Source organism: Haematobia irritans, chromosome 5, assembly GCF_050003625.1.
Source record: "Haematobia irritans isolate KBUSLIRL chromosome 5, ASM5000362v1, whole genome shotgun sequence".
In the NCBI taxonomy this organism is placed as follows: Eukaryota; Metazoa; Arthropoda; class Insecta; order Diptera; family Muscidae; genus Haematobia; species Haematobia irritans.
Genome location: NC_134401.1, coordinates 16,984,004 through 17,003,885, shown reverse-complemented (window position 1 = coordinate 17,003,885; position 19,882 = coordinate 16,984,004). Strand labels below are relative to the sequence as shown.

The 19,882-nt window shown below is 32.0% G+C and overlaps 1 protein-coding gene across 9 annotated transcripts in view; it reads left to right on the top strand.

The window, feature by feature from the left end:
* Nucleotides 1-19,882, top strand: part of a (arc) — a 320,776-nt gene that overhangs the window by 85,976 nt on the left and 214,918 nt on the right. For 6 of the 9 annotated variants that reach the window (XM_075309571.1, XM_075309575.1, XM_075309574.1 and 3 more), the window contains exons 1-2: nucleotides 4,369-4,526; nucleotides 10,025-11,008. The gene's annotated coding sequence lies outside the window, so the exon portion shown is untranslated. Of the gene's footprint in view, nucleotides 1-4,368; nucleotides 4,527-4,630; nucleotides 4,649-5,169; nucleotides 5,188-10,024; nucleotides 11,009-19,882 lie in introns of those variants that run through there. The other 3 variants (XM_075309569.1, XM_075309570.1, XM_075309568.1) reach the window with 3 other exon arrangements.

Genomic DNA, 19,882 nt, shown 5'->3' with positions numbered 1-19,882 from the left:
AGGTTGCTTATATTGGTAATTGTGTTGGTGTATTTTTTGTTTTAGGTCGTTTCGTTATGGCTTTTTGAATGGGTTCGTCACATGTTCGTTCCAATCAAAAACAATGGAAGATGAAGATGGGAAAATGGCAGCAGAGGGTATCAAACCATTGACGGCGTTCGATGCAAACGTGTCGTTTATGATTTTTTGTTCCACAAATTAAACTAAGAATAAAAAGAAATTTATATCAGGGAATGACGTAGAACAATCGGTCAAAAGTTTCTCATTATTATTTACACAAAATTTAACATCATTTGTGAGTTTTTAACAAAAAATATTGCAAATTAAAAATGAACGAACGTGTATGTATCGAACACCGTAAATGCAACTTTTGGTATGACGTCGCCCATTTTCCCGTCTTCATCTTCCATTGTTTTTGGTTCCAATGATGCTGTTACATACTTATCACTCTATTATCAATTCCAACAACAATGGATGCATTCTCATTCCATGTTCTTTGTGGATAGCGGGGGCGTTTGGCAATGAGACAAAATGATAGTACACAGGTACACATATTTACATTTGTAGTTTGTGTGTAGGTTTGTGTATATGCATTTACAACCATCCCCCTCATTAGTTCTTATGGATGGGGTATTCATGTAAACCTGTGTAGAGAGTGAGCATAAGAGAGCAGAGTAGAGAGGTTATTTTTGTGCGGGTGTTCATCCAGGCATTAAGTCAATTAATACACGACTTCACAACACAGCGGGGTAATGGTGAGTTAGAGTGATGTGAATGGGTTGAAATTGGAGAAAAATTTAAAGGTCAAATGTATACGAACGACAGGACCAAAATGCGTAGCCATACAAATAAATATAAAATCGAAATCACCAATATTGCACAGTAGTACACAAGTGATACGGAATAGTTATATATCGTCATATGAAATCAATAAAAAAAGTTATTTTTGAAATAACGACACAGTCCATTTCGTTTATATCAAACATTGTTCTTTTCTGACTTTAGGTCTTTAGGACGTAGCTACCACTGCTCCACGGTGCCAAACTAAATGTTTGTTTCTGTTAAATAAACTTTGTTTATTCGGTTCGTGGGCGCCGCAAGCTATGCTATATAAATATAACTTATATGGATATTTATCTATTGATGACCATAACAGGTACATAGCTCAGTGGTTAGTGTGTTGGCTTACAATGTGCATGGTCCGCGGTTCGATTCTCCGTCCAGGCGAAAGGTAAAAAAATTTTAAAAATTTATAAAATCGTATAATTTCTTCTACATTGTTGGTATTACAGGAAAAGGTGTTAAGAACTAAAAATCCTCGTGGATGTGAGAAAGATGTGAGGGACAATGCAATTAGCAAGAAAATAATGTTTTTTTTGAGCTAGTCTTTATGAAATTGTTTTTACATCCTGGAAAAGAATAAACGTTTATCACAAAAATATATCTGGAATATATGTAAAAAAAAAAACAAAACCAAAAAAAAATTTGGCCGAAGCAGGGATCGAACCCACGACCCTTGGCATGAGAGTCGGACGTAGCTACCACTGCTCCACGGTGCCAAACTAAATGTTTGTTTCTGTTAAATAAACTTTGTTTATTCGGTTCGTGGGCGCCGCAAGCTATGCTATATAAATATAACTTATATGGATATTTATCTATTGATGACCATAACAGGTACATAGCTCAGTGGTTAGTGTGTTGGCTTACAATGTGCATGGTCCGCGGTTCGATTCTCCGTCCAGGCGAAAGGTAAACAAATTTTAAAAATTTATAAAATCGTATAATTTCTTCTACATTGTTGGTATTACAGGAAAAGGTGTTAAGAACTAAAAATCCTCGTGGATGTGAGAAAGATGTGAGGGACAATGCAATTAGCAAGAAAATAATGTTTTTTTTTTTTGAGCTAGTCTTTATGAAATTGTTTTTACATCCTGGAAAAGACTAAACGTTTATCACAAAAAGTATATACTTTTCTTCCAAATACACTTCCTTACAGCGAAAAGCAAATGAGAAACGAACTTTGTTTGTCTAAAATTTCGTTTGGGAGGAAAGAATTATTTTTTTGCGTGTTCCGAACGAAACAAGCCAACCACTTAAAACTTGGCACAAGTAATTGTATTGAGGTCGGATGGTATTGCAAATGGGCCATATCGGTTCACTTTTACTTATAGCCCCCATATTCATCCGAAGCATATTTCATCCGATCTGGCTGAAATTTTGGTACATGGTGTTGGTATATGGTCTCTAACAACCATGCAAAAATTGGTCCACATCGGTCCATAATTATATATATAAACCGGTCCCCAGATTTGGCTTTGGGAGCCTCAAAGAGAAGCAAATTTCATCCGATCCGGCGGTCTCTAACAACCATGCAAAAATTGGTCCACATCGGTCCATTAGTATATATAGCCCCCATATAAACCGATCTTCATATTTGACCTCCGGAGCCTCTTGGAGGAGCAAAATTCATCCGATCCGGTTGAAACTTAGTACGTGATGTTAGTATATGATCTCTAATAACCATGCAAAAATTTTTCCATATCGGTTCATAATTATATATAAACCGATCCCCATATTTGAACTCCGGAGCCTCTTTAAGGAGCAATATTCATCCGATCCGGTTGAAATTTAGTACCTTTTTTCCGGAGGGTTCAAGTGTGGTTTACTTTGGGTTTAGTGAACTGCCTGAATTTAATGTTTGTCAAATAAATTTGACAAGCATTCGTTTCCTCTGTTGGTTAAGCTACTCTTGTAGTTTAGTCAACACAATGGTTTTAAAGCTGAGATCAAAACAACAAATATGATTGAAGTACAAAACAACAATAAAAAACAACAAAATTTTATTTCTATAGAAAATTTTGTCAAAATGTTATTTCTATAGAAAATTTATGAAGCATTTCATAGTTGGAGAAGAATATTTTGCAAAATCTTTCAAAACATCAAGAATTCTAACCAAACAGTAAAAAATCTGCACAAAAGTTCATATCGGTTCGTAATTCTTTCTTCCCTATATATACCGGTCAAGAACGGAATATATACGTATTTAATCGACCTTTCTTTTGTCTAATACATATCCCACATGGACTAACTTACAATTTAGAAGATGATATTAAGAAGTTTTAAGAAGTTTGCCTTGCCATCGGCCGCAACCCAAGTAATTTAATTGTGGATGACCGTCTTTAGTAGAAGTTTCTACGCAATCCATGGTGGAGGGCACGTAAGATTCGGCCTGTCAGAACTTACGGTCGTATATCTGTGGTCAAAACCCTTAACAGCCTAATTCGAGTTAGGACACAATTGAGTTATTAGCACCATCGTATTCAGCGTATCTAAATTTATTTGCTCTAAATTTTTCATGTTTGTATCTCTTCTAGGAATCTGTAGCAAAGTTTTCCAAAAAACACCTTCTCCTGATTTTCAGTGAACACGCAGAGAAGGAATATGATCACCTCAAACATGTTTCAAGAGCAAAATGTTATTTTTGTACGGTGACTATGTAACATGTTTGTCACTAAAATGTTATTTTCTCGTCAAATATAACCTGCTTGCCAAAATCAGATACATGATTTCCGAGAAAAGAACATGGTTGCGAAAACCATGTTACATGGTCACCACCCAAAAATAACATTTTGCTCTTAAAACATGTTTGAGGTGATCATATTCCTTCTCTGGGTGAAGATTCAAAACATTAAACTCCTGTACTGAAAATATTGAAAAACAGACTTAGGCTGTTATGGGTTGTGACCACAGATATTTGTTTTCAATTAAAAAATATAAATTGAATATTTTTTAAAACTCAATTAAGATTATAATGGGAAAAATTTTCGAGAAATTTTTTTCTGTCATCCTTCAACAGAAACTTTACCAAATTTTGGTCAAGTAAAAAATCATTGTATCACAAAAATGCTACGGAGAAATGACATTCGTATTTTATTTGTGCTTAATATTTGTGCTTAGGATATACACAAAAGAAAATATATACACAAAAGAAATTTATTGTAACCGTGAACGTTTTTGAGTTTTGGCATCTAAATATTTTAATTTATATTTTATATCCAATTTCAAAGTTTATGTAACATGACAAATTAAGATACTCGTGTCATAATGAAAGTAAATCCATGTAATTGTCTAAAACATTTAAATTTCTTCGTCTTGCAAACCACTGTGATTACCTTTTTTTCCATTGAGTACAATTGTGATGAGCAAAACCCCCCCTTTAGCTCCAACAACAAAAACTAACCATAGTATCAAACAAAATACAACATGTTTGAAGAAGCAACAGTAATGTGGGGGGGGGCTACAACATGTTGTATTCACACATCAAACACAACTCCACTTCCCAGCAAAATCAAAACATTCGAACAAACACAACAAACTCGAAGAAACCGCCGAACGTTCAACACGTATAACGCATAAACGGATTACGCCGATGATAACGTCAACAACGGAATACGAGTCTTTTAGCTGGAGCGAGTAAAAGAAACCCCCACACATAAACTTCTGTGGAACAAAATTAACAAATAAATGTAAGAATATATAAAAAAAAAACAAATGAAGAGAATTAAACAAAATACAAACAAAAAGAAAGAAGCAACATGTGTTAATTTCCTTCAATAAAACAATCAAAAAATGATCACCTTCATAACTGGTGAATATTTATATGTAGTTTTTTTTATAGAGCATTTCGATAAGTTATTAAAGTGGCAGTGAAAAACAAAACAAAGAGTGCGGTGTTGAAAAGAGAAAATAGCATACATTTAATAACCTATAAGAGGAGAAAACAGAATTGCTGTTGTTGTTGTCTGTATTGAAAGCATGGATAAATAATGAAATGCAAAAACACAATCGTTTAAATATGCGAATAGAGTAGTAGTGAAGAAGTGAATGGAATGGTGCTTGTTGTATATACTATGAGGAAGATATTAAACTGAATATGGAATACAACTTAATATGAAAAGAAAAACAAAAACAAAAAATGAATCTGTTTTTGCTAATACAGATTAAATTAATACGATTTATACAAAACAAGAGAAAATCATTTATAGTGAATTTATAAATTGGATTGTGTAATATTTGTTTAAACAGACAAAAGCATAGGAATGAAACAAAATAAAAAAAAAAACAATCTCAGCAAATAAAAAAAAAATTAAAAAAATATATATTTTCATACAAGTGCAATTGCTGAAGGTTTATAAATTTTTTGTTTAAAAGTTATTAAACGTTTTCTATAAGAAGATTTTTTTTAAACATGCGAACAGTGGATACGGATAGAATTAATTCGAAATTTTTAAAGCATAAAGATTTTATATTTTCTTTGTATACAAATATCGGTAACGGAATAGTAAACAGGTGGCTATATTCTGCAAGAGATAAATTACTTTGGGGGATATTGAACCCTATTTTAAGCCAATTTTTAATATTTCAAAAAATATTATTATTTTAAATTACAAAAAAACATAGTTATGCTGAATTTATTTTAATAAAAAGAACTACAATGATAAAATTTGATCACTTCAGATATTCATTTTGAACAAGTTCCATAAGCATTGGCTTTTGTACCCATCTCCGGTTTATAATTTTTATAACACTTCGGTTCATAATATCACTAAATCCCCTTTACGTTCAAGATATACACGCAGAGAAGGAGTATGATCACCTCAACCATGTTTCAAGAGCAAAATGTTATTTTTGTATGGTGACCATGTAACATGTTTGTCACTAAAATATTATTTTCTCGTCAAATATAAACTGCTTGCCGAAATCAGATACATGATTTCCGAGAAAATAACATGGTTGCGAAAACCATGTTACATGGTCACCACCCAAAAGTAACATTTTGCTCTTAAAACATGTTTGAGGTGATCATATTCCTTCTCTGGGTGTAATAAGTATCGTTTGCCTGAAAATGTGCCTTCCTCCAGAATCGCTCTAGCACTGACCGTCTGTCCGTTTGCCTGTCCATATCTTTGTGGGTCCCACAAGCCATATCACATATTTGATCTCCATGAAATTTCATTTAGGAAGGGTTTTGATATATGGATATAGCAATGGTCCGGACAGTCATTAACGGTTTTGATTTTTAGCTTATACAATCAAAGAAAAATACTTTCCTTCGGAACGAAATTTTTGACAATTAAAATTCCCCTTTGTTATAAAGTATTTTCGATTAGTCCAAATGCGCCCGAATTTAAGAAAATCTGTGCAACAAATGTCACTAATAGTATGTATTTCGTTGTATACCCTTTTATACTAGATTTGTCATTCCGTTTCTAACACAAGGAAGTATTGGTTTAAGACCTCATATTCTAGGCAGTGTTAGCGTTGTGCGACTTTAGTCGCATATTGAAACCATTCTTACCTTTCTTTTTCGACTTTTTGTGCGACTTTTTTAAAATATGCAAAATGTGCAACTTTAGTCGCACGCATGCAACTAAGGTCGCACAAAAGGGAATTACTTCAATTTGAAGCAATTTCTATAAATGGGAATTCTAAGCCGTGCGCCTTACGTGGGAGCCACCTTTGTGCAATGGCCCTCCTTGGTCGACCAAACAGCAAAATGTATTTCAGCGGTGGGTACTGAGTGTTTCAAAGCTTCTCTAAGTACTTCAATGCAATGTGAAGTACTTAGCCGTTTCAACTCGGCTATAAAACGGAGTTCACTTGTCATTGAGCTACCCATAGAAACACTCATTAATAAGAGAGAAGGAAATCACGTATAGTATCACAATGGACACCTAACCTACGGTATCTAACCTAATATACACGCAGAGAAGGAATATGATCACCTCAAACATGTTTCAAGAGCAAAATGTTATTTTTGTATGGTGACCATGTAACATGTTTGTCACTAAAATGTTATTTTCTCGTCAAATATAACCTGCTTGCCGAAATCAGATACATGATTTCCGAGAAAATAACATGGCTGCGAAAACCATGTTACATAGTCACCACCCAAAAATAACATTTTGCTCTTAAAACATGTTTGAGGTGATCATATTCCTTCTCTGGGTGTAATAAAATATAATAATTTTTGATAATTATCACAAATTTTTACTAGAAGTCCTTCGTTTACTCCAAAAAGCCAGCAAAAGAGAGCCAGAGAGAGAGAGATCAAACGTGACATTTGAGAAATATAGAAGTTTCAAATTTTTGCTAGGGATTGTTTGCCAGTAAAACTTGCAAGATTTTGTCATAAACAAAGCGTACGTCCAATAAATTTCACAGAGTCAATTAGGAAAGTAGTATAAAAAAAAATATTTTTATTATTTTAATCGATTTAAAAGCTTTAAATTGGCTGATGACAAATTAGTACAGGATGGCATACGCGTACATTTCTTCTAATTTTAGCAAAGAGAAAAAAATCCATTTTTACTCTCTTGCAAGTTAACGTTTTACTGGATTTTATTTTACAATAAGTTGGTAAGATATCTCTCTATGGTAAAGGGACTGTTCCTTTATTGTTTTATAGAACATTTTTTGTAATCAAAGGACCTCACAAGTGCAAACGACTTTTTTTATCATTACGCGACTTTTTTGGGCGACTTTTTTTTAAATATGCGACTTTTTTTGCGACGTTTTCAAAATTTCCAACGGTAACACTAGGTCGTGGTGAAATTCTGAATTGGTCTATCGATGCCCGTCCATCTGTTGAAATACCAGGCATACAAGTATGAAATGAGCGTTTTTTTTCATGTGGCACCCATTTTCCACGCTTTTGAATCTTTCCCATAGCCACCGTAGTGCAATGGTTAGCATGCCCGCCATGCATACACAAGGTAGTGGGTTCGATTCCTGCTTCGACCGAACACCAAAAAGTGTTCGGTCAGAGGTGCATTATCCCACCTCAGTAATGCTAGTGACATTTCTGAGGGTTTCAAAGCTTATCTAAGTGGTTTCACTGCAATGTGGAACGCCGTTCGAACTCGGCTATAAAAAGGAGGTCCCTTGTCATTGAGCTTGACATGGAATCGGGAAGCACTCAGTGATAAGAGAGAAGTTCACCACTGTGGTATCACAATGGACTGAATAGTCTAAGTGAGCCTGAAATATCGGGTTGCCACTATACCCAACCTAACCTACTAATCATGCAAAAATTGGTCCATATCGGTTCATAGTTATATATAGGCCCGATATAAACCCCCAAAATTTCATTCGATCCGCTTGAAATTTGTCTCTCTAATTACAGTGCAAAAATTGATTGTGAACGCCAGTCTTTAGTAGAACTTTCTATGCAATCCATGGTGGACTTTCCCAATAGTGGGGCTGTTTTCTTTTGGCACTGGATATCCTAAGCCGTGAAGGACTAAAAGAAAGCAGAGTACTCGTTTATCCAGGACATCTCCAAAAATATGCAACACTGTCATCAGCTGTTTAAAAACAATCCCAGAAAAATTGTGAAATCTTGAAGTTTTAATGTATGAAGTGCTCAAATCAAAAACAATAGATGATGAAGACGGGAGAATGGGCAACGTCATGCCAAATGGTTCATTTACGGTGTTCGATACATACACGTTCGTTCATTTTTAATTTGCAATATTTTTTGTTAAAAACTCACAAATGATGTTAAATTTTGTGTAAATAATAATGAGAAACTTTTGACCGATTGTTCTACGTCATTCCCTGATATAAATTTCTTTTTATTCTTAGTTTAATTTGTGGAACAAAAAATCATAAACGACACGTTTGCATCGAACGCCGTCAATGGTTTGATACCCTCTGCTGCCATTTTCCCATCTTCATCTTCCATTGTTTTTGGCTCAAATAGTAAAAACATATTTACTGCTGCGATTATTTATGACACTGTACCACTTTGAATTTCATGTTTTTCGATAAATTAGTCACAATAAATTGTTATTGTGAATCGAAGAAGTGTCGCCTTATCAAAATACAATCCGGCAACATTGGCGCGACTTGCACTGATGAGATGTTCTGGATAGAACACCAGTGCAACGATGTTCTGGATAGCCCATACAAATATTGCATCCAGTGCTAAAAGAAAACAGCCCTAATTTAGAATTTCACTTAAGCCGCATAATTTTAAAATAATAAAATTTCAAAATAAATAATAAAAAGAAATATCGTATGCATCGTATTCTTGCTTAAAGGGTGATACGGTCACGGCCAAAGCGCGATCCCGGAGACTGTACACGACGATGCTGACGAAGTTTGACTGCGTGGTAATGGACGAGGTTTCGTCGTCCATTACCACGTCCGGGACAGGAGTTTTATACGGCAAAATGAAGGGGAAAGGTAGCAGATATTTTCAAGCACATAAAACTGTCAAAGTTCGCAAAGAAATATCTGGTTTGGCAAGCCATCTGTACCTGTGGCTTGAAAAGCAGCATTTTCATAGCTTCCGGGACTGTCAACCAAGAAATTTACGTGAAAAAGTGTTTGAATAAACGTCTGCTGCATTTCCTGAAGAAACACGGTTGTTCCGTACTGTTTTGGCCGGATTTGGCATCTTGCCATTACGGTAAAAAGGCCATGGAGTGGTACGCCGCCAACAACGTGCAGGTGGTTCCCAAGGACAAGAACCCTCTCAACACGCCAGAGCTCCGCCCAATTGAAAAATGCTGGGCTATTGTCAAGAGGAACCTAAAGAAGACCAAAAAAAAACTGCTAAGGACGAGCAGCAGTTCAAGGCAAACTGGCTTTCTGCGGCGAAGAAGGTGGACAAGGTGGCTGTACAAAATCTGGTGGCAGGTGTCAAGCGTGAGGCCCGGCAATTCGGATTTGGAAAAGCGAAAGCCTAACTGAATATTTTTCATGAATTTTATACTAATTGAACTTGAAAAAGAAATTTAATTTGTTTTTTTTTTTTTAATAAACGATTTCACCGATTTACACGCGTTTTCCCTTGACCAAATTTTGACCGTATCACCCTTTAAAATGTTTAAAACTTCCCATAAATGGAAATTTGGACAAAATTTAGCCGACCTGGGGGTGTCCATTTCCGAGGGGCTTAATTGTAAATATTTGCGTTAAAAATTCTAAATTTGTTTTATTGCTTTTTTATTTTCAGGGTTTCCAATCAAGAAAGTTAAAGTCCCTTTTGAAAGCTGAAATTTAACGAAATAATTGAAGTGAAAAATTAATACAAAAATCTAAAGAAAACATACAAAATAATTGGCAAGAAGATATTCTCAAACAAGTTAATAAGAATTTAAATAAAAAATAATAACAAATAAATTGTTAACACAAATGATCGTAAAACAAGTGTTAAAATTTCCATTGTAAGCAAAAAAGTAAACAAAAGAATATAAGTGACAAAACAACAAATTTATTTATATAAGAAAAATTATAAATGCAAAAATTGTGCAAAACAAAAAAAAAAAAAAACAATAAAAGGTTCAAAACTGGGCATCATTTGATATAATTAACTCGCGTTTTTTTATAGAAATGTCAATAGAAATTCCCCTGGAACTAAACAAAGTCTGTCCTTTACAAAAAAAACGTGAAATAAATAATAAATAAAAAAAAAACCAAAATATATTTATTAACAAATACAGCCACAACATATTTTGCAAAGTTTTCACGAAACGAAAGTAACGCGTCCGTCTGACCTCTATCGTAGCGTGTGTGTTAAATAAACTTAGTCGATAATTAATGAATTTAATTAATTAATTAATGGAAGCTATACGGGCAATAATAATATTTCTACGTTGAATATAATGCAGCTGCTGTGTGGTCATGATTAAATTTTGCGGTTTAACATTTGCACATGGGCCAGTTTAAATGTTAAAACTTTACTACAATAAAACTAGCAAGTGTTTGGTTAGAAAAATAATGTGAATATTAAAAAAAAAGAAACGAATAATAAGAAATCGATGACGATTGGCGAATGCTTATACTAGAAAAAAAAATATTATATAAAATAAAAATAAATAATTGAAATTCATCGGCAGATTGTGGTTACTTTACAAATCGAACTATCTGAAAAAATTCAAAGTGAGAAAAAAATAATATTTTTTCGAGCTTACGGCAACATTTCTTGGAAACAAATAAGGTAAGAATTTAAAATATATTAAATTTATTCCACAATTTTAAGCTATGGTTTTACTTAAATTAAATTTAATTGAATTTTTAATTTAAAATAAATTAAATTTTTAATAAATTAAATAAAAATAAATTACATTAAATTTTTAATTTAGTTTAAAATAAATAAAATTATTAATAAATTATATATATATATATATATATATATATATATATATATATATATATATATATATATGTATTAAAATAATAAATTAAACTTTTTTAAATGTAGTTTTTAAAATAAATACATTTTTAAAAAAAATTATATAAAAATAAATTACATTAAATTTTTAATTTAATTTAAAATAAATAAAATTATTAATAAATTATATAAAAATAATTTTATTTAAAATAATAAATTAAACTTTTTTAAATGTAGTTTTCCTTTGAGATAATGACATTCATCAATAGCTGTGGTACAACCAACCTTATACACCTACCTAATTAATTAAAGAAACTCATCCTAAGGGGAAAAATCTCAAAAAACCCCCACACAAATTCAGAATAAAAAAAAAATCTTTTCATTTCTTAATTGTTTTTCTTTTGTAATAATCATCTTAGGGCAGTGATATTTTTATATTTATTAGGGATGAATACAAAATCGAACACAATTTCATATCAATTAAAACATTATAAATTTTCGAAAAATTCTATGGTGACATATGCTAGTTTTTGGTGGTTGTTTGGTGGTGTTGTCTGTCCGTCTGTCCATCTATCGAATAGTAGATGGTTTACTAATGGCGCTGCGTGGGACTGTTATAATACTTCATTAGCTCAAATATTTGAAATATGCTTCAACTGAAGGGTGGCTGCTGAATTCTAAAGGCAGCTGATCACTTTCTGAAGAAAATATTTATTTAACAGTTGTTGATGAGGAAAATGTTTTATGTGCAACGAGATATTCTTCTCTCTTTGTTTTAACCAAAAGTGTTTAATGCAAAATATAAAGTAGGTCATTGAGATTGTGTAAGAAACCCCTGCAGTGTTTGAATATCATTTCACAGGGGTTAGACCATAGAATTTGATTGATGGAATCATTTGAAATTTTGAAATCACAATTTAAAAGCATTTTTTGTTTTGACGAAAAAAAAAAAAATAATGTTTCAGAAGTTAATAAATGTATTTTAAATGGACTTGTCATTTTCGCATATTTTTTCGTGGTCTCATATGTAATGGAAATTCATTGGTTCAAATGAATTATAAAAAAATGATTTTTTGTTTATTTTGTAAAGAAATTCTTTAATGTATAAGAATTTAATTTTACTGCTATATATTCAGGTTATATGTATGTGTAAGCAGATTGTATTCGATGCTCGATTTGAAAAATATTCTTCTGCCACGCACATTAAATATATTTACATTTTTTTTTAAATTAAAATTTAAAATTCAAGAAAATATTAAAATTAAAAAAAGTAATTGATTCATCTACATTTTGAACTAGTCAAATTAAAGTACATAATATGGCCGTATTTATTCCAAGAAAAATGATTCAGTTCGACTGTGAATAAAAAACTCTTCAATTTGAAACATATTGAAACCTTTATTGATTTAATTAAATTTTTTAATCATAAAAATAAAAAGCAATATCAAAAATTAATGAAATGAAATCAATTAATTATTTAAATGGAACAATTAATTTTTTAATTGGCCCTTTGTAACGTGGTTTCCTAGTCGACTGAGTTAAGCCCAGTCACCCAGTCAGGGGTCTTTTTTAAGAACCTTTCGAAATAAGAACTTAAGTGATTATCTCTCTAAAATATTGATTACAGTGAAACCTCTCAATCTTGGAAACTCTGAAAAGCAGCTTTCGTAGTACGTTTACTACCTTATCACATTAAAATTAACCTCTTATAAGTGGTCACCTCTCAAATTTGGACAAAATATAGGCCTTCGTAGATGTCCACTTCTGAAAGGTTTCACTGTAATATGGTTTTTTTACTGTACTAGTGAATACTTAACCCGAAGATTTCTTTTAATATGATCAGGATCTGATGGGAGCTGGCATTCGGGATATGATCAATTTGTAGATAATCGGAAACTGGTATTTTCGCAGATGAAGGAGGAAATCGGTTCGTAGACATTCGATTCCTCGATTGCTTAATGATCAGTATTTGAGGAGAGATTCGGTAGGTTGATGAGTGCTTCGCTTCTTTGATGATCGGTAGTTGATGATAAATTCGGCTCGTTTATGATCGCCGGTTCGTTAATAATCGGTAGTCGATGAGAAATTAGGTTCGTTGATGATTAGTAGTAATGAAAACATCGGTTCGTCGACGATCGGTAGTTGATTAAAAATTCGATTCGTTTAGTGGATGAGAACGTTGGTTCGTTGACAATCTATAGTTGATTAGAATAGAAACTAGGTTCGTTGATGATAGGTAGTTGATGAAAAATTCAGTACCTTGATGAATGGTCGTTGCTGAGTAGTTCGGTTCGTTGACGATTGAGAAGTTAAGAATTCGTCGATTTATAGTTGATCGGGTGGGAGCCACCGTGATGCAGTAGTAAATGCCCGCTTTGTATACAAAGGGTCATGGGTTCAATCGCAGTTTCAAACAAACATCAAAATGTTTTTCAGCGGTGTCTTATCCCCTCTCAGTGACATTTCCGAGTGTTTCAAGGCTTCTCTAAGTGGTTTCGCTGTAATGTGAATTGCCGTTCTTACTGGGCAATAAAAACGAGGTCCCTTTTCATTGAGCTAAACATAGAATCGGGCAGCACTCAGTGATAAGAGAGATTTTCGCCACTCTTATACCACAATGGACTGAATAGTCTAAGTGGTCCTGAAATATCGGACTGCGGTTGATAACTGCTTCGGTCGGTAATAGGTTACAGTCGGCTTTAGTATCACTGACGACTATCATGCAAACTACTCTACTAGCTAGTCTACGAGAAAACTGTTGGCGCGGAGGTCTTAGTGGTGGAACTGTACGCCCGAATGTCTCAGTTTTGGAACTGTGGCTCCGAAAATCTCAGTGGTGGAACTGCAGGTTCGAAGATCTCAGTGGAGGAACTGTAGGTTCGATGGTCTCAGTGCAGGAACTGAAGGCTGGACCAGTACGAAGGAAGGTTTTAATGGTGGAACTGTGTGAACAGAGGTCTTAGTGATGGAACTGCAGATCCGACGATCTCAGTGCTGGACCTATAGGTCCAAGGTCTAAATAGAAGGAACTGTTGGCCCGAAGGTTTGAGTGGTGGAACAGTAGATTGAAAGATCTCAGTGGTGGAAGTGTAAGCCCGAAGGTCTCAATATTACTGAAGACTATGATGCAACTACTCTACTAGCTAGTGTACGAGCGAACTGTAAGCCCGCTATAGGAACTATAGGCCAGAAGGTCTAAGTGGTGGAACTCTAGATCTGATGATCCCACTGGTGGAACTGTAGGTCAGAAGGACTCAGTGGTGGAATTATATATCCGAGGGTCTCAGTGATGCAACTGTAGGCCAGAAGGTCTCCGTTGAGGGAACTGTAAGTCTCAATGGGGGACCTTCGAAAGTTTCATTAGAGGGAACTGTATGAACGAAGATCTCAGTGGTGGAACTGCAGATCCAAAGATCTCAGTGGTGGAAGTGTAAGCCTGAAGGTCTCAATATTGCTGACGATAATCATACGACTACTCTACTAGGTAGTCTACGAGCGAACTGTAAGCCCGAAGAACTCAGTGCTGGAACTATAGGTCAGAATTTCTCAGTGGTGGAACTCTAGATCCAATGATCCCACTGGTGGAACTATAGATCTGAAGGTCTCAGTGATGGAATTGTAGGCCAGAAGGACTCAGTGGTGGATCTATAGATCCGAAGGTCTCACTGATGGAACTGTATGCCTGAAGGTCTCCCTTGGGGGAACTGTAAGCCTGATGGTCTCAGTTGGGGGAACTGTAGGCCCAAAGGTAATAGTGGGGGGAAATGTAGGACCGAAGGCCTCAGTGTTGGAACTGTAGATTCGAAGATCTCTTTGGTGGAACTGTAGGCCCTAAGGTCTCAGTGGGGGAAACTGTAGGCCCAAAGGATTCAGTGGTACTACTTATTTCGCGCCTAGGTATAATTGTTTTAAACGTCGAAAAATTGTATCCAAAATACGAACAGAACGATGTGAAATGAGCCACCTATGGAACGATTAGCAACTATCTGTAAACATTAAGAAGTTTTATTGTCCATAATGTTTCAGTTCGTAGCCTATCCGAGTCGATGATTGATCATTTCCGTGATTGAAGAAATTCACAATTAAAACTTAGGTTAGGTTACGTTAGGTTAGGTGGCAGCCCGATGTATCAGGCTCACTTAGACTATTCAGTCCATTGTGATACCACATTAATGAACTTATCTCTTATCACTGAGTGCTGCGCATGAGAGCTTAACATCAATGACAAGGGACCTTCGTTTTATAGCCGAGTTCGAACGGCGTTCCACATTGCAGTGAAACCACTTAGAGAAGCTTTGAGACCCTCAGAAATGTCACCAGCATTACTGAGGTGGGATAATCCACCGCTGAAAAACTTTTTGGTGTTCGGTCGTCAAAAGTTTTTTTCTGACTTTTAGGGAAAACGATTTAGCTTTTAGCAGAAAATATTGGACCAGGAAAACTAAAATAGTTTTAGAGCAAAAATAAAATCATCATAAGATTAATGTCTTCATAACTGCAAGTGCTATATTTATTATTGTTCTCTGGATTAGTTATCCAAACCATTTGTCAGTAATCAGATTTGCTATTCTAATCTTCTTTTTTCCAACTCCAACCATGTGGGTGTGAAGGGTATAGATGGAAGATATGACATTTTATTGCCTGCCTCCCTAGAAGAAAAAAAACCAATAATGTGGGAGACATTAAATCAAAGTTTATAACCAACTTTGACATGTGCCCTCTTTCCATTAACCCCTACCCCCCACACTCTTTTACGTAAACGAATAAAAACAGTTGTTCTTTCTATGAAATAAAACCACCAACGTTCTTTGGGCATCTGGACATTGCATTACAACGGTTACGAGGTATTATGGTCTTACTTTGGTGGTGTTGGTCTGACATCGTTCGAATGCGTTTTTATGACGGTCATATCATAAAGTAACAAATTTACATTAAATGCTTTAAGTCAACATATTTGATGGCCGCATCTACCACCATATAGCACGTGGGTGATAGTTAAGCTGACAAAGATAATGCATACATATGGCTATGAAGCATGAAAACTAATGATGATAATGATTATCACCACTGAATTCATGTTCTCCAAGAAGATGATGGTTAGTATTTGCTTTAGACAATAGAAGGAAGGTGTGAAAAAAAAACAAACTAAAAAATTTCTAAGGAATTTCTTGGTGAGATCCAATTTTAAAGAAAATAATATGCTTTGCTTTTTGGGTCATGAACTAATAGTTTTTTATTGGTTTAATTTATTTTTGGATTATGTATAATATTTTTTTTTACAGTGTAAAATTATTATTATCTTAAAATAGATGATTATTTTATCTTTTGTAATCTTGTTAAATCATTTTGTTAACCAATTAAATATTTTATAGTTGTCAGAGGCGTTTCCTCCTTTCTTTTTTTACTAAGATATCCACGATCTATATAATTAACTGAAATTTCATGCACCCTATATGGTTTTATTACATTTTAATGAACAACCCACTTGGCTGAAAATTGGTTTAATGGCAAATCTAAAATCCATTAAACATTCATAGAAATCTTTGGTCTCATGTTTTTTTTTGTCTTGGAAACACATGCAACACAATCGCCCAAACTCTTGACAATTTCTTACAAATAATTAAATAAGATTTTATTTTATAGAGCAGGTGTTTATTTGTCGTTAGGTTTTGTTTTGCCTTTTCAGCATATAAAATTAAACACAGATGGTTAATTTTTTATGTGATAAACATTTTGCTGATTTTGCAGATATTATGTATAAAACAAAAATGCTGAAACCTAGTTTAGAGTTCTAAAATTTAAAAAATCTAAAATTCTTCCGTTTCAGAAGGTTGTGGGGGTATCAGAAAAAACTATAAACCTTGATATAAAGTTTATTAAAACTTTACTCTACAAACTGCCTCAGCCACAACAGTTCAACGGATTGAGGTAACGGTTGTCACTCGAGTCAAATATAATGTTAATCTATTTATTTTTATTTTATTTTTTATTTATTTTTATAGAAAATTTTCTCAAAATTTTATTTCTATAGAAAAATTTGTCAAGATTTCATTTTCAATAGAAAATTTTGTCAAAAAATTATTTCTATAGAAATTTTTGTCAAAATTTTATTTCTATAAAAAATTTTGTCCAATTTTATTTCTATAGAAAATTCAGAAAATTTTATTTCTATAGAAATTTTTGTCAAAAATTTATTTCTATAGAAAATTTTGTCAACATTTTATTTCTATAGAAAATTTTCTCAAAATTTATTTTTATTTCTACAGAAAATTTTGTCAAAACGGACAGCATCACACGAACTCACACACAAAATCCCAGAAGATGGTTAGTGGCACTAACCGAAATATTGGAAATAAATATTAAAACAAATCAATAATCGATTGTTTCTATGACCTCAAGCCGAACAAAATTAATAATCAGAATAAACATAAAATAGGTCAACAACACTCAAAAATATTTTTATAAAATTTTATTTCTATAGAAAATTTTCTTAACATTTTACTACCACCATTTGGAGAAAATTTTACCAAAATTTTATTTTTATAGAAAATTTTCTCAAAGTTTTATTTCTATAAAAAATGTTGTCAAAATTTTATTTCTATAGAAAATGTTGTCAAAATTTTATTTCTATAGAAAATTCAGAAAATTTTGTTCTATAGAAAATTTTTCAAAATTCTATATCTACAGAAAATTTTGTCAAATTTTCTTTTTATAGAAAATTTTGTCTAAATTTTATTTCTATAAAAATTTTATCAAAATTTTATTTCTATAAAAAATTTTGTCAAATTTTATTTCTATAGAAAATTCAGGAAATTTTATTTCTATAGAAAATTTTGTGAAAATTGCCTCAGCCACAACAGTTCAACGGATTAAGGTAACGGTTGTCACTCGAGCCAAATATAATCTACCAAAATTTGGAGAAGAGTTTACCAAAATTTTATTTTTATAGAAAATTTTCTCAAAATTTTATTTCTATAGAAAATTTTGTCAAAAATTTATTTCTATAGACATTTTTTGTCAACATTTTATTTCTATAGAAAATTTTGTCAAAATTTTATTTCTATAGAAAATTTTGTCAAAATTTTATTTCTATAGAAAATTTTCTCAAAATTTTAATTCTATAGAAAATTTTGTCAAAATTTTATTTCTATAGAAAATTTTATCAATTTTAATTTTATTTCTATAGAAATTTTTCTCAAAATTTAATTTTATTTCTACAGAATATTTTGTCAAAATTTTATTTCTATAGAAAATTTTCTTAACATTTTACTACCAACATTTGGACAAAATGTTACCAAAATTTTATTTTTATAGAAAATTTTCTCAAAGTTTTATTTCTATAGAAAATGTCAAAATTTTATTTCTATAGAAAATGTTGTCAAAATTTTATTTCTATAGAAAAATTTTTCAAACTTTTATTTTTATAGAAAATTTTACCAAAATTTTATTTCTAAAAAAATGTTATCAAAATTTTATTTCTATAAAAAATTTTGTCAAATTGTATTTCTATAGAAAATTCAGGAAATTTTATTTCTATAGAAAATTTTGTCAAAATTTTATTTTTATAGAAAATTTTGTCAAAATTTTATTTCATAGAAGTTTTTGTCAAAATTTTATTTTTATAGAAAGTTTTGCCGAAATTTTTTGTCCATAGAATATTTTCTCAAAATTTTATTTCCGTAGAATATTTTCTCAAAATTTTATTTCCATAGAAAATCTTGTCAACATTTTGTAAAAATGTTATTTCCATAGAAAATGTTGTCAAAATTTTATTTCCATAGAAAATTTTATTTATATAGAAAATTTTGTCACAATTGTATTTTTATAGAAAATTTTGTCAAAATGTTATTTCTATAGAAAATTTTGTCAAAATTTTATTTCTATAGAAAATTTTGTCAAAATTTTATTTCTCTGGAAAATTTTGTCAAAATTATATTTTTATAAAAAGTTTTTTTTTTCACAATTATAGCATCAAAATTTAGATACAGTTAAGATTTGTTAAATATGGCCACCTGTGGCGCGAATTATGAAAGGTCGACAAAGCCATCAAACTCCACACGAAAGTGGCTCTGCGGTATGTTGACTCATTCCCGGCAAAGCGTCGTAAGGTGATCATGATTATGATTTTTAGGCACAACAGTCCAACGGATTGAGATCACAAATTTTGTTAAAATTCTATTTCTATCGAAAATTTTGTCAAATTTTTATTTAAAATTTTATTTCTATAGAAAATGTTGTCAACATTTTATTTCTATAGAAAATTTTGTCAAAATTTTATCTCTATAGCAAATTTTGTCAAAATTTTATTTCTATAGAAAATTTTAACAAAATTTTATTTCTATAAAAAATTTTATTTTTATAGAAATTTTTCTCTAAATTTTATTTTTATAGAAAATTTTCTCAAAATTTTACTTCTATAGAAAATTTTGTTAACTTTTATAGAAAATTTTGTCATTTTTTATAGAAAATTTTGTCAATTTTTTTTATAGAAAATTTTTTCAAAAATTTATTTCTATAGAAAATTTTGTAAATTTTTTTACACAAAATTTTGTCAAAAATTTATTTCTATAGAAAATTTTGTAAATTTTTTTACACAAAATTTTGTCAAAGTTTTATTTCCTTGGAAAATTTTGTCAACATTTTAGTTCCTTGGAAAATTTTGTCAAAATTTTATTTCTTTAAAAAAATTTGTCAAATTGG